Source organism: Chlorocebus sabaeus, chromosome 4, assembly GCF_047675955.1.
Source record: "Chlorocebus sabaeus isolate Y175 chromosome 4, mChlSab1.0.hap1, whole genome shotgun sequence".
NCBI classification, from domain to species: Eukaryota; Metazoa; Chordata; class Mammalia; order Primates; family Cercopithecidae; genus Chlorocebus; species Chlorocebus sabaeus.
In genome coordinates, this window is record NC_132907.1 from 18,638,723 (window position 1) to 18,654,881 (window position 16,159).

Genomic DNA, 16,159 nt, shown 5'->3' on the forward strand with positions numbered 1-16,159 from the left:
TCTACTTTAAAACCTTTTAAAATATTGAAAGACATACAATTATTACATTACCCAATACCTTATCTCCTCCAGACGTACCTACTTCCTTTAACTGTTCCTACAAACTCTGCTTTTGAGCCTGTCACTTTCCACGTAGCTCTTCTAAGGGAACTCTGGTTTGTCTACCTACACAGACTTGTCAGAATTCTCTGCCGCATATTTAGAGGGCTTCTTACCACACATAAAATGGGTCCTAGGCTTAAGGATTTCAGGTAGACCCAGAGATGTACCACCCAGATCCCCCTTCAAGAAATGGGTTGTTACTCCTGCTCCTGGGAGCACAGTCAGCAAAAAGGCTTGAGCAGTCAGCCATTGAAAGATTGCTTCAGCTGCAGAGAGCTACCATGCCCAAGGTCCTGCCCTTCCCAGGAAGGATCACATCCAGTGACTGATCAAGGTGGGGTATAGATACTTGGCCATTTCTGCCCCATGCAGGACAACTTTTACAGGTGATTTTTACTCCAAAGTTCCTGATACAGGAGTCTGAGTCTGTCTGGCTGAGTCTGCCATTGGTCCTGCAATGTAACTCGACTTCTCCCGCTGCCTAATCCTGCTTCCTCCCCCTCCCTTCCATGGTGGTTGATCACAAGGCACTCCATAACAAACACAGAATTCTCAGTCTGCTTGCTGAGGAACTCAACATGCAATAGGACCTCTAGTTCCTCCATCACATAGAATAAAGCATTTTATTTCAACTTGCGTCTCAATACCATACGGCAATCCTATTATTTGTCCTTGGGTCATTAATTTATTTGCAAACTGGGTTTTCATTGTCTTCTCCTTTCCTCCCCTCTGAAAGAGTTGCCTCTGCTAATCTGCAAACCTTTGGGGGGCAACCAGAAAAGTAGGTCTTACTAGCACAAGTTTGATTTTTCTAGCATAAGCCTTTGTCTGAAATAGCTTCCATTTGTCTCCCCAGATTCATTCTTCATCCTGCCCTTTGCCTCAGGAAGATCATCTTTCTGGACTCTATCATTTAACTCATGTGCCCTCTGGCTACCTGTAGGATGTGGCCAACAAGGAGTCCCAGCAAGAGAAGGAAGAAGACAGGAAAGTGAGGTCAGAGTATTCTTTTCCCCGGCTCCCTCTCTAGGAGTTTGTCTTGGACTGAGTGTTTCACTTGACTAACCAGTATGTTCCTCTTCTTCGAGGTTCTAGTCATCTCTCCCTCATCTTATCCCTTCAGTCTTCAGGTTCTTGCAATTTACATGTGGTTCTTCTATAACTCAACTTCTTCCTTGCTAATTAACCCCCTTTGAATGATTTTATCTTAGTTTAAGAGTACAATCTCTTTCCTATTGGTACCCTGACTAATACAATCTTCCCTGGACTTAGATTGACTCGCTCTTTCTCTTTTTGATTTGGCTATGTTGACGTCTGCTTCTTCATAGCACTTTTTTCAAGCTTCTCAATCTAACACCACTTACCTCTCCCTCAGGAAAACTCTATCCCATTCCATAGGAGAGGGTTTTACTACTTTATTCCTTCTGCTGACTTAACAAAATCACATGAGGACTTCAGGACAAACAAGGCTTAGGAAACTGTGCCATGTACTATGGGAGCTCAAAGGAGAATTTCTGAACCTAAGCCAAGCAAGAGGATAATGAGAAAAGTCTTGGAAGCTGTTCTACCTAAACTGAGTTTGGATAGACAAGTAGGCAATAGCCAGAAGTCAGCCAGGATGGAGAGGGGAAGGATATTCCAGGGAGACGGGACAGCATTCTCAGAAGCCTATGAAAAAGAGGAATTCAGTGTGTCTGAAGAACAGAGTAAACATCTTTGCAGGATGGGACGCAGAAGGAATATCATAGTTGATGTGGTCACTGTATTTATAACTCCACCCAACTCAAGCCCCCTCATGTTCAACAGCTGATCTTTGTACTGTTTAACCAACAAAATACAGCTGTGAATCATCTCCATTTTCTGCTCACACTCGCAAAATCATCTATGTTTTTACTCATCTTTCCTTTCGTCCCTCTTATTCAAAGCTATCACTTTCACCCAAGTCTCAATTTTAGGAGGAAAGGTAGAAAGAGGGAGACTAGGCAGGGGCTGTGCAGTCATCCAGGTCAGGAGTTGGCAAACTATGGCCTGCTGGCCAAATCTGGCCCAATGCCTGTTTGTGTAAATCAAGATTTGCTGGAACACAGTCACACCTATTCATTTAAGTATTGTCTACGGCTGCTTCAGGCCTTCAAGAACAGAGTTGAGTGTTTGCAACAGAGACTTTATAGTCTGCAAAGCCTAAAATATTTACTATCTGGCCCTTTATGGATAAAACTTGCTGGCTCTGATCCAGATGAGTAACCCAAGTGAGAGAGGATGGCAAATTGTATTTGATTAGTAGTGGCAGTGGGGTGAGGAGTGATCAAATTCCAACAAATGTTGTAAGAAAGGTCTACTGGATTTGCTAATGGATTGAACATGAAACACAAAGGAAGGAGAGGACACAAGAATGACTGAGGTTTTGGCCTGAGCAACTGGGAATAATAGATTTTGTCATTTGCTACCATGGGAAAAGGCTGTAGAAAAAAGTTGATTGAGGTAGTAGATAATGAAATGTTTAGTTTTGTGCATGTTTGGGCACAAATTTGAGATGCCTATTTAGACATTTACATGGAGATGTCAAATAGGTAGCTGGATATATAAAAGAAGATTTCAAGGGAGGTGTCAGGGCTAGAAATATCAATTTGAAAGTTGTCAGTTTATAGATGTTATTTACAACCATGTGATGGAATGAGATAATTTAGTAATGGACCGCAATGACAGAAGACTGAAGACTGAGCTTGAGGTACTTGGGAATTCAGATGTTGGGGATATAAGGAGGAACTAGGAAAGGAGACCAAGTAAGTAAGTGAGTCAGGTGAAAAACCAAGAGAGATAGTGAGCCAGATGCCAAGTGAAGAAAGTGTGTCAAAGAGGAAAGAGTGATGAACTCTCTTAAGTTGATCAAAGGGCTTATGGGAACAATAAATGTTTCATGGCCACTCTCAGGAGGATGGTGAAGGGGAAAGGCTAACACAGTCCTTGAAGTGGTCTTGGGACAGAGTCAGGCAATGCCAATGAAAGGTTGGGTAACCAAAGTGAGGTGAAGGGAGGTGACAGGTTTCCGGTGGACATACCGCTTTGTCCTGCCAAAAGTGGTACAACCAGAAGAAGACCAGAGTGTGACCTTTTTCTCTAACTAAGGACAATACTCTGTTTTTGTATGTATTGGGGCCTATTTCCAGGCTCTCTGGTTTATTTTATTCATATTTTTCTTTTCATATTCTAGAACTATATTATTTTGGTTACTGTAACTATAAAATATTTTAATATTTGTTAGAGCTAGACTCCCCTCACCACCCTTCCTTCTTCAGAGCAATGACCTCTTAATTTTACAGACACTTTTAACATCACTAACATGTATTCTTAGTAGCTATGTAATGATTTCATTTGACTTTCATGGTAATTCTGAATGACAGGTATTATTACAGTTCTTATGATGAAAAAACTGAAGTTCAGAAAAGTTAAAAATTGTGTTCAGGCTGGGCATAGTGGCTCACACTTGTTATCCCAGCACTTTGGGAGACTGAGGCAGGCAGATTTCTTGAGGCCAGGAGTTCAAGACCAGCCTGGGCAATATGGTGACCCCGGCTCTACAAAAAATACACAAATTAGCCAGAAGCAGTAGTGCATGCTGTAGTTCCAGCTATTAAGGAGGCTGAGGTGGGAGGATCACTTGAGCCTAGGAGGTCAAGGCTGCAGTGAGCTTTGAGTGTGCCACTGCGCTTCAGCCTGGGTGACAGAGTGAGACCCTGTCTCAAAAACCAACAAAAAAAATTGTTTTCAGTCACCCATCTAGTAAATGGCACATCTAATATTTCAACTAAAGTCTGACTCCAAAGTCTCCATGTTATAGTGATCTTCATAACTCAATTAGACTTCCCTTATTTTACTTCAGTATCTGTCATATTAGAAGTCTAGGGTTAGGAAATGTGTATAAAGGATATTATAAAGGACATTGGGTTCATGAACCCAAGAACAGTAAGGTATATTGTTCTGATAGTGTGGATGAGAAGGAGCTGAGTAACATAATAAGCTCAAGTATGTCCAGCAGAATATAAACTCCGTGACAGTAAGATGCTGCCTGTCTTATTTACAATACTATCCCTGGTATCTCTACCAGAGCTCCACACATTTTTGGCATTCAGTAAATATTTGGCACAGAGAAAATTATGAGATCGTATCCCTGTTATCCAGGAATTTATCATCTAGATGGGAGGCAAGATACAGACACCTACAAATTTAATTTATAATATAAGATAAAAATTTTTGTTTAAGGAACAAGAGAAAAATAGAATAAGATAATGCTATAAATAAAAACATTAACTTGATGATTTACTGATGTAGATAAAAAATGGTCCTTTGGGAGTTTGTGTGTATGTGTGTGTGTTTTTGAGACAGCGTCTCACTTTTTCACCAGGCTGGACTACAGTGGCACGATCTCGGTTCACTGCAACCTCTGCCTCCTGGGTTCAAGTGATTCTCCTGCCTCAGCCTCTGGAGTAACTGGGACTACAGACATGCACCACCACACTCAGCTAATTTTCGTATTATTGCTAGAGACAGGGTTTCACCATGTTGGCCAGGATGGTCTCCCTCTCTTGACCTCGTGATCAAGGTCTTGGCCTTGGCCTCCCAAAGTGCTGGGATTACAGGCGTGAGCCACCACGCCCAGCCCCTTTGGGAGTTTTATGGAGGTGATGATTACTTCTGTTTGGTAAAATCATGGAAGATTGAATGGGGAAGTTGGGATTTGATCCAGGTGTGAGAGGTCAATAGGTTGGTATAAATAGAGACATAGATCTATTGTATTTTAGCCAGGGTGAATGGCATACAACAAAGCATGAGGTTAGGAAGGCCCAATGTATTCTGAAGAAAGTTACTAAATCAGAGTATTTTTTATTTTCAGGGAACTAAAAGATTTGGAAAAAATGTTTAGTGTAGATAATTACGAGGGTATATTGGAGGCAAGATCAGCAATGATTTGCTTTGTGTGTAGTAGCTCATATATCCAATTTACCAAATATTATTAAGCTCCTACACTGTGCCTGGTGAATAAGTTTCACCTTCATTTAATGTTCCATTTGACTTCTACAGTATTTGTTACTACTTATCTCTCTCCTTCTCTCTTGGACACTACCCCGGTAACTCCCTTGGCCTTGCTCTCCTTACTCTCCTCTTCCCTGCTGACAAGTTGGTTGTAGCTCCTTTCCTTGTCCCTCTGCCTACTCCTTAAGCCTCTTCTCTCTTTATTCTATCCTTCTCTGTGGTCGATCTTATCAATGTGGATGGCCTTACATTTTTTACCAATGATTTCCAAATTTCTATCCCTATCTCAGACTTCAGTTCTGATCCTCAGATTATGATATCCTGCTGCCTTGGGGACACTTTATCTGAATGTCCCAATGGTGCTTCTAACTCAACATAATTAAAGTTTAACCATTTCTCTCACCAACCTTTCTCTGCTTCCTGAATAACCTACTCTGGTTAAGGGTCACTCTCTATTCTGTTTCCCAAGTCAGAGGCAGGTGATTTATTCTCTGTGACTTCTTCACTCTCACCTTGGAATTGGTCATTAAATCCTATAACCTCCATATCCTATATATCTCACTAGTCTGACATCTTTTTTTTTTTTTTTTTAAATCCTCATTACCACTGCCTTAATTCAAGGTCTTATTTCCTCAGATCTGGATATCATATTCCTCTTTCTGGTTTCTCTGCTTCAAGTCTAACTTTCCCAAGTTGCCTATAGTTTCAAATACCTTTTAAAAATAAATTCTGAGGCCCATCTCTGTGGCTCATGCCTGTAATCCCAGCACTTTGAGAGGCCAAGATGAGAATCATTTGAGCCCAGGAGTTCAAAACCAGCCTGGGCAACATAACAAGACCTCATCTCTACAAAATTAAAAAAAAAAAATTAGCCAGGCATAGTGGCTCATGCCTGTGGTCCCAGCTACTCAGCTACTCAGGAGGCTGAGGCGGGAGGATTGCTTGAGCCCCAGAGGTCAAGGCTGCAGTAAGCCATGATTGCACCACTGCATGGTAGCCTGGGTGACAGTGAGACCCTGTCCCCCCGCAAAAAAGAGAAGGCTAATCATATTATCCTCTTTTTAAAGTTTTTGCTGACTCTCCATCCTCTGCAGCAGTGGTTTTCACATTTTTAAAACATAATACACTCTTTTTTTAGTTGAAATATTAAATTTGAATTATCTTCAATGAGCATTTAACAAAACAAAGAGAAATAATAAATCTATATTGATTGAAAAATCATTTAAAGTGTATTGGTTTTCTATTATGTAACAGTTACTGTACTTAACACAGTGGATATAAACAAAAATAGCAACTTCTAAATATTTACTGATTACCCTTTGCCAAGCACCATTCTAAGTTTTTTTGGCATGCATCAACCCATTTAATCTTTACAATCTTGCAAATATGAATAAGGCATGGTTCCATCTCTTAAAGAAATGTCATTATGTGTGTGTGCTTGGGTGTGTGTATGTGTGTGTATTTTACCCTGATGATTCACATTTTATTTCGCTGATGGCTCCTCTAAGGAATCCTCAAATCTTTGTTGGCCATTGATCTAAGCTGGCTAGCAAGTTTCCAGGAGCCTCACCAAATGGATTAGTCTGTGTCCTGGGAGCTTGGAGCCAATGTTAATCATCCCAAGGGCAATTAAGGCAAGAGGCCTAGCAAAGTCACCTTAGTTACAAAATAAGAAGATAGCATTAGTCTCTCTACCCCATCCTCTGCCTTGCCAAGAGAGCATTCTCAACTCCTTTTCTGCAAAATATTGCTTGTCAGCCAGACTTGTCTAATATCTTAGCAACACAAACAAAACCCAGGGAAAGCCAAGCATTGCAGTTTGGTTGTTTGTGATTTGATTGGTACCATGATTTAGTAAATTACTTTTTCTGAGGGTTCTTTTTTGGCTTGTTTAAAGCCAAGGACCAAATGTAGCAATAAAAATTTAAATTACCTTGGCTCTTTGCTGAAATGCTCAATATTCCAATCTTTGTGCTTTGCTGTAGTGCCAGGGAGAAGAGAAAAAACAGGCGACAATGATTCTGCATTACTGATTCACTCTACTCATTAGATTATATTGAAATGTTATGACTTGCTGGGCTCGGAGAGTTATTCAGTTTTTGCCTTCAGCCATTTCAAAGTAATTTTTGTTCCACATAACACACTACAACATTATTTGGAGGAAGACTTTCTAACTGGAAATAATAATTTTTAGATAGCAAATTAAGCCCTTTACCAAATAATGTTAAATTATCATCAAGATTACATTTTCATGAATAATTAATACCACTTCAGCTGTTTAGCTATTTAGTATTGTTGAACTCTAGTAATTATTAGGTTTAATTGTATTCTCTTGAGTTCAACAGCAAAAATAAAATCAGGTCATACATTTGTACTGTAAAATATTATCTATCTTGTCAGACAAAAAACAAAAAAATTCACTGAATGAAAATGACCCAGAAGGCATGTTTTTGGTAAGCCTATTCCAAAATGTTATAGTTATGTTAGCACTTGCTACTTCAATTTTGGTAGAAATCTTTTACTTTAATCAAGGTAAAACAAAGGCGTTCTTTAATATAACTTTTGTGTTGTAATTCCAGAGATTTTTCTGTATTAATTTTTAACTGAGTGCAGGATCAGTATAACAGAAACACTTTTTGGTTCAATTATTTATTTGGTCCCTCTATTTAAAAAGGGTAAAAACAATGGAGTATTCTTACTGATTTGCCTAGGGTTTCAAACATATGAAAGGGGGCACATACTCATATCTACTTCAGTGAAGTAAAAATGTTACAGTTCATCATAGACATGATAAAAACAATCAATGGCCTAGTTTAATAGGATCCTATCACCATCTCGTGCCTTTTCGGCAATGTCTTAAAATGATTTTTACCATAATTAAAGTACTTGAAATTACTTGTTCTCTCATAAAAATCAGATTATATTTTTAGTAGAATTTTATTCTAATGAATGTAGGCCCTTTCTATTAACCTTAACAGTCAAGAAACATGAAACAATGGGAGACTGTATCATTTGATGACTTCAGACTAACTGTTTATGCTAATGTGACAGGAATGACTGCTTGAGGATGATTTTATTATATCAATTGCAATTCTTATATAGGAGAAAAATGAAATATGTTAAATAGCTATTGTCATTTCTGCCTTTACTCTCAGGGTATCAGCTAAATTATTCCTTTATCAATATTTGTGTGCTTTGCTATGCAATGTATCTCCAACTTTTGTTTTTAGCAGCTGAACCTGATGGGAAACGAGCCTTGGGGTGTTAACGATTCTCAGAGTAGCAGTAGGGGTTAAGGAGCAGATCAGGGCAAAGGGATATAAGTTAAATAGAAAAACATTATCTCACAGATAAGCTTTGAAGTCAGCAAAGTAGCAGCCACAACGATCATTGACATCAACCTAGTATTATCATTTCTGTTTGTTATACTCCCTTGTGAAGTCTGGATATTCCTAGAATGTCTAGATATTTCAGTTAGTGGATGTGCTGCTGGGAGATTCTCAGAAAAAGGAAAAGAACTAATACTTATTTATCACCTATAAGTGCCAGGCACAGTAGCAATACTTTCATGTTCCAGATCTCATTGGGTCACCACTCTAATCCTCCAAAATTCATATGATTATTTTCATTTTTCTTTACTACTGGAGATACTAAGGATGAGAGTAGTTAAGCAGTTCACCTCGAGGCCCCCTGATTATGTGACAAACAGCTAATTGGTCTAGCAGCCACGTTAGTGGGAGAAGAAAGGGACCAAATAGGTCAACATGGATATTTGGTGCTTGTCCTTTTGAACATGAACACTAAAGATTAATCTCAGAACACCATGGCACTAAGATAGTCACATGAAAGGATTTGGAATTAAATAGTTTTAAGAGGTGAATGTTTTGAATTCATTATCCACAAGCTCTTGGTTTAAACCTCTTATCCTGGGGTAAACATGTGTTCATCTTTATTTTTCCCATACCACCTCCCACAGTACTTTCTACATCATGATTATTCAACATTCAATTTGTAATCTTCTTACAGGAGCAAGAAAAAAACCGTCATTTTGTAAAGTGGTATAATTGTAATGGTGTCCACCCCGGGATATTTATGCTTGTCATAGTAATTGGGGACTCAATTGTAGAGTTAAAAAGTGAGTAAACAAAAAGTAATTAACAGTGTTGACCTACATAGCAAAACATAATTTGCTAAAGAAAGGGCAAAAGGAGAGAGAGAGAAAGGAATTGTAATATAAAAGATCAATAATATATAAGATTTTAACATTTGAAATTAAAATTAGGAGAGAAACTCACATGAATAATTAGTATCTCATGTTTCCTGTGAAAACAACTACCTCTGCTGCCTACAACTGGAATTACCACGTATAGCAGACAAGAACTTCTTTCCCTAATTGGGTCAGATTATATTTTTAGTACAATTTTATTCTAATGAATGTAGGCCCTTTCTATTAACCTTAACAGTCAAGAAACATGAGACAATGGGAGAATATATCATTTGAGACTTCAAACTCACTGTTTATGCTAATGTGACAGCAATGACTGCTTGAGGACAATTTTATCATATCGATTGCAATGATGAAGGGAAAATAAAATCTTCTCAAGTATTCTTCACTCTCTCTGAGTTAATTAAATTTTATAACCTTTGCTAAACTCTTCAAACAACAGACTCTTATTGAGGAAATATTTTTAAAAACTATAAAAAAACTATTGTCTTCCCAAAATTCTGTTGGGTTGCTGGATTTAGCAGTTCTCTTTATTTCCATGGCAGGAAGTGATTATCAACATTATCATTATTTTAAACATCATCACTAATATATTTTATCAAATCTGTAGGGCACTGTGCTGGGGAGAGAGACATCAAGAGGTGTAAGATATAGTCCCTGCCCTTGAGAAATATGTAATCTAAATGAAGACATTTACTACCTTCGTTAAAATTGGTCCAGAATAATTTGTTCAGCGCTGTGATTTATTAGAATCATTCAGTGGGAACACATATGGGAATGATATTGGAGTTAGATATTTTAAAATAAAGCCTATCTCCTACCTTTGCTAAGAGATACACATTATGGTTTAAAAGATGATGCAGATGGCATTCATTTCCTTTCGGCAGGCAGAAGGAAATGCATTGATTCCTAGAGGATAAAACACATATTCTCTGAGCATTTTTATTTGAGTGACTTGAGAAAACAGTTCAAGTCCCATCTCTGCAACTAATTGGAAGTGTGACTACTGCCTCTTGTAGTATTATACATTATTGTGCCAGCAGCTATTCCGAAGTAGGAGCTCTCAATGTCTTTGACTCAAGAGATATCCTGTATAATTGGCTAGGATGGCATATCTGCACCAGTCAAGCATAGTGTCTTGCCTTTCCCTTTCATAACTAAACTGGTTGACAAATAATGCTGAAATTGTAATGAACTCTGTGCCTCTGATGTACTTACAAATTGGTCTTACATGTGAAAACCTATTTAACATTTCCATGACATAGGCATCATGTACAAAAATGTTTTCTGCCACACTGCGTAATAATGCTCATCACATGTTAATTCCTTATCATGACATCTTTTACACTGATTTTCAGTGCTTGAATTTGGGAGAAGTGAGGGGAGATAATTTTTTCAACTGAAACTGGAGATATGAAAATAAGTCATGGGGATAATTGGGCAAGTGCCTTTCCTGAAAATATCCTGTATTTTTCTGGTTTATTTTGTTTGCTTGATAACAAATTTCTTTTGTTACATGATTATCAAATTTCCTTTATTATCACATTTAATTGAAAGTGAATAATCTATTTCCTTTATCAATGAATGTTGTGTTTTTACAAAATAATGTGCAGCAGTTGCACAGATCAGTTGATGTGGGTGAATGAGGTCATCTGAGGCTTTCTGCTTTCTTTTTTTTTTTTTTTTTTTTTTGAGACAGAGTCTGGCTCTGTCGCCCAGGCTGGAGTGCAGTGGCCGGATCTCAGCTCACTGCAAGCTCCGCCTCCCGGGTTTATGCCATTCTTCTGCCTCAGCCTCCCAAGTAGCTGGGACTACAGGCGCCCGCCACCTCGCCCGGCTAGTTTTTTTGTATTTTTTAGTAGAGACGGGGTTTCACCGTGTTAGCCAGGATGGTCTCGATCTCCTGACCTCGTGATCCGCCCGTCTCGGCCTCCCAAAGTGCTGGGATTACAGGCTTGAGCCACCGAGCCCGGCCTCTGCTTTCATACTACAGTCTATTCTTCATTAGAAACATTGAAGAAGTTGCTTAGAACTTCAAGAGACTTTACAACCTTGAGATTACAGGTGTGTTTTTGGTTTGTTTCGAAAGTAAATTTTCAAACCCATAGAAAAGTTGGAAGAAGAAAACAATGAATACATGTATACTCTTCACCTAGATCCATCAAATATTTGTATTTTGCATCAATTTTTCTACTTGATAAACTTTTTACATTTTAATTTTTTCACTTATAATTTATCCGTTTTTAACTTTTACTTTAGGTTTGGAGATACATGTGCAGGTTTGTTATAGAAGTAAACTTGTGTCATGGGGGTTTGTTGTACAGATTGTTTCATTACCCCGGTATTAAGCCTAGTACCCATTAGTTATTTTTTCTACTCTTCTCTGTCCTCCCACCCTCCACCCTCAAGGAGGCCTCAGTGTCTGTTGTTACCGTCTTTGTATTCATAAGTTCTCCATCATTTAGCTCCTGTTTCTAAGTGAGAACATATGGTATTTGGCTTTCTGTTACTGCATTAATTTGCTAAGGATAATGGCCTCTAGCTCCATCCATGTTCCCACAAAAGAAATGATATCATTCCTTTTTATGGCTGCATAGTATTCCATGGTGGATACATATATTTTTAAGGAGAGTTTTAATTCAACGTCATCTAATATACAGTCTATATTCACATTTCCCTAATTGTCACAAGTTACTTCTTTTCTTGCTTTTTAAAAACTTCATTGAAAATTAATATATGTGCATGTTAGAAATGCAAAAAGTAAAAAAGGTTATCTCATGGAGCTTAGACTATATTCTATCTCTGACCCCATCATGCAAATATTGTGAATCATTTCACAGGTATGGTCTTAGAAATTTTCTACAAATATGTACTATATATTTTTAGATGGATGGAAACATTCTATAATAGAAGGTATTTTCATATAAACACATATAAATATCCTCTTTTCATATGAGCACATATAAGTTCTACTCACTGATGTTTTCTTAATAACCTTTATTTTTAGAGCACTTTTAGGTTCATAGCAAAATTGAGCAGAAAGTATAGAGAGTTCATATATGCTCCCTGTCCCCACAGACACACAACCTCCCCTACCATGGACATCCGGCACCAAAGTGGTACATTTATTACAACTGATGAATCTACATCGACACATCATTACCACCTAAAGTCCATAGTTTACATTAGGGTGCTCACCCCCAGTGCCTGGGGTAACAGGGGCTGGAGTCTCCTAGGGTTGGCTGATATCCTGGGTTTGCTGGAGCATGGAGTTATGGGGGCCAGCCTGGAGACTGGGGCAGCAGGGACTGGCCTGGTTCTGGGTGGCTTGGAGCCTATATCTGTGGGGACTGGCCTGGAGCCTGGAGTTGTGGGGGATAGTCTGCCACTGGGGCAGACCTGGAAACTTAGTCTGCAGTTACCAGCTTGGAGACTAGGGGTGTGGAAGCCAGCCTGGCACTGAGTTTCACTGGAGCAACACTGGTGCGCCGGGCCTTTGGCAAAGTCTGGGACTCACTTTACTCTCCTTCCCCCACTTGGAGGATATCTCTCTCTATGTTGTGTTGCCTGGTTTGGAGAGGTGATGTGATGCAGAAAATGTGAAACTGTTCTTCCTACTTTCTTCAGTGGGTCCTTTTGTAATTCTCTGCTACACACAGGTACTATAATCTCTCAAATGAATTCCTTAGCTCTTATGAAGATATTTTCATGCATGGAGAGTTGTTCAAATAGAAGTTTCTATGAGGCGATAAGTGCTGGAAAGTCCTATTCCACCACCTTGTTGATGTCACGATCCAAAATCCACACTTCCTCTTTCTCTTTCTTTTCTTTTCTTTCTCTCTCTCTCTCTCTTTCTCTCTTTCTCTTTCTTTCTTTCTTTCTTTTCTTTCTTTCTTTCTTTCTTTCTTTCTTTCTTTCTTTCTTTCTTTCTTTCTTTCTTTCTTTCTTCCTTTCTTTCTTTCTTTCTTTCTTTCTTTCTTTCTTTCTTTCTTTCTTTCTTTCTTTCTTTCTTTTTCTTTCTTTTCCTCTTTCCTTTCTTTCTTTCAAGGCTAGTCAAGTGAAGCAATGGAAGTAGAGAGAGAACAAAGAAATCTGTAACCAGTTATGATCAATTAGTTTTAAATAGCGCTGCACTCCAACCAGCCCTCACTATCTTTTGATTAGTGGTAGCATAGTATATCTTTCTCCATCCCTTTACTTTTAATCTATATGTGTCTATGTTTTAAAAGGGTTTCTTGTAGACAATATATAGCTGGGTCTTATTTTTTTATCCACTCTGGCAATCTGTCTTTTAATTGGAGTATTTAGACAACTGACATTTAAAGTGATTATTAATATTATTGGATTAATATCTGTGATATTTGTGACTATTTTCTATTTGTTGCCCTTGCTATTTGTTCCTATTTTTGTCTTCCATACTTCTTCTGACTTTTGAGGTATTAATGGAGCATTTTATTATGATGTAGTTATATAATGATATATATATGATATATTATATATCATATATTATAGAATGATATTATAACATATTATTCCATTTAGTCTTCTTTCTTAGTATATCAATTATGCCACTTCATTTTTTTTTTTTTTTAAGGTGGAGTCTCACTCTGTAGCCCAGGCTGGAGTGCCGTGGTATGATCACGGCTCACTGCAGCCTCAAACTCCTGGGCTCAAGTGATTCTCCTGCTCCAGCCTCCAGAATGGCTTAGACTATAGGCGCACACCACTGTGCCTGGCTACTTTTTAATTTTCTTGTAGAGACAGGGTCTCACTATGTTGCCCAGACTGGTCTTGAACTCCTGGGCTCAAGCAGTCCTCCTCCCTTCACTTCTCAAAGTGTCGGGATTACAGGTGTGATTCAGTGCACCTGGTCACTTATGCTTCTTCTTACAATCTTTAAAGTGGTTGCCCTAGAATTTGCAATATACATTTACAATGAATTCAAGTCCACTTTCGAATACAGGCATACCTTGCTTAATTGCATTCTGTGAGTACTGTGCTTTTTACAAATTGGAGGTTTGTGGCAACCCTGCATCAAGTAAATTTATTGGTACCATTTTTCCAACAGCATTTGCTCACTTTGTGTCTCCGTGTCACATTTTGGTAATTCTCACAATATGTTAAATATATATCTATATCTATTTATATAGATATACGGATATAGATATATAGTTTTTTTTTTTTTTTTTTTTTTTGGAGATGGAGTCTTGCTCTGTCGCCCAGGCTGGAGTGCAGTGGCATGATCTCAGTTCACTGCAACCTCTGCCTCCCAAGTTCCAGAGGTTATCCTGCCTCAGCCTCCCAGGTAGCTGGGACTACAGATGCGTGTGACCACGTTGGCTAATTTTCGTATTTTCAGTAGAGATGGGGTTTCACCATGTTGGCCAGGCCAGTCTCGAATTCCTGACCTCAGGTGATCTGCCCACCTCAGCCTCCCAAAGTGCTGGGATTACAGGCGTGAACCACTGCACCCAGCCTCTCACTTTAAATCAAATGCCAGAAATAATTACGGTTAATGAGGAAGGTGTTTTGAAAGTCTGTATAGACCGAAAGCTAGATGTCTTGTGGCAAACAGTTAGTCAAGTTCTGAATGCAAAGGAAGAGTTCTTGGAGGAAATTAAAAGTGTGCTCCAGTGAATGCACAATGCTAAGACAGTAAAACAACTTTATTGCTGATATGGAGTGAGTTTTACTGGTCTGGGTAGAAGATCAAACCAGCCACATATTCCTTTATCCAAAGCCTAATCCAAGCAAAGGCCCTAACTGTTCAAGTCCGTGAAGGCTGAGATAGTGAAGAAAGCTGCAGAAGAAAAGTTGGAAGCTAGCAGAGGCTGATTCATTAGGTCTAAGAAAAGAAGCCATCTCCAGAACATAAAAGTGTAAGGGGAAGCAGCAAGTGCTGATGCAGAAGCCACAGCAAGTTGTCCAGAAGATCTACTTAAGATAATTGATGACAGGTGGCAATCATTACAACAGATTTTCAGTGGGGGGGGGAATGTTATGTTGGAAGAAGATGTTATCTAGGACCTTTACAGTTACAGAGAAAAAGACAGTGCTGGCTTCGAAACTTCAAAGGGTGCTGACTTTGGCAGCACATATACTAAAAAAACTGGGATGATACAGAGAAGATTAGCATGGCCCCTGCACAAGGATGACATGCAAATTAGTGAAGCATTCCATAAAACAAACGAACAAACAAACAAACAAAAACTTCAAAGGACAGATTGATTCTCCTGTTAGGGGCTAATGCAGATGGTGATTTTAAGTTGAAGCCAGTGTTCATGTACCACTCCAAAAATCCTAGGGCCCTTAAGAATTATGTTAAATCTACTCTTGGTATGCTCTAGAAATGGAACTACAAAGCTTGGCTGACAGCACATCTGTTTATAGCATGGTATGCTGAATATTTTAAGCCCACTGTTGAGATCCAAAAAAAAAAAAAAAAAAAAAAGGGATTCCTTTCAAATTATTACTGCTCAATGACAATGCACCCAGCCACCCAAGAGTACTCATGGAGATGTACTAGGATATTAATATTGTTTTCAAGCATGCTAACGTAACATTCCTTTGTAACTCACAGATCAAGGAGTCATTGCAACTTTCAAGTATTAGTATTTAAGAAATAAATTTCATAAGGCTATGGCTACCATAGATAGTGATTCCTCTGATGGATCTGGAAACATTAATTGAGAATCTTCTGGAAAACATTCACTATTCTAGATGATGCCATTAAGAACATTCATGATTCATGGGAGGATGTCAAAATATGAACATTCACAGGAGTTTGAAAGAAGTTGATAC

The 16,159-nt window shown here is 38.6% G+C and overlaps 1 non-coding gene across 1 annotated transcript; it reads left to right on the plus strand.

Annotated features, from left to right (window-relative positions):
• Positions 1-15,434: 15,434 nt before the first annotated feature.
• Positions 15,435-15,544, plus strand: LOC119618375 (U6 spliceosomal RNA). The gene has a single exon (XR_005234690.1). It is a non-coding gene; the product is annotated as a U6 spliceosomal RNA (small nuclear RNA).
• Positions 15,545-16,159: the final 615 nt, after the last annotated feature.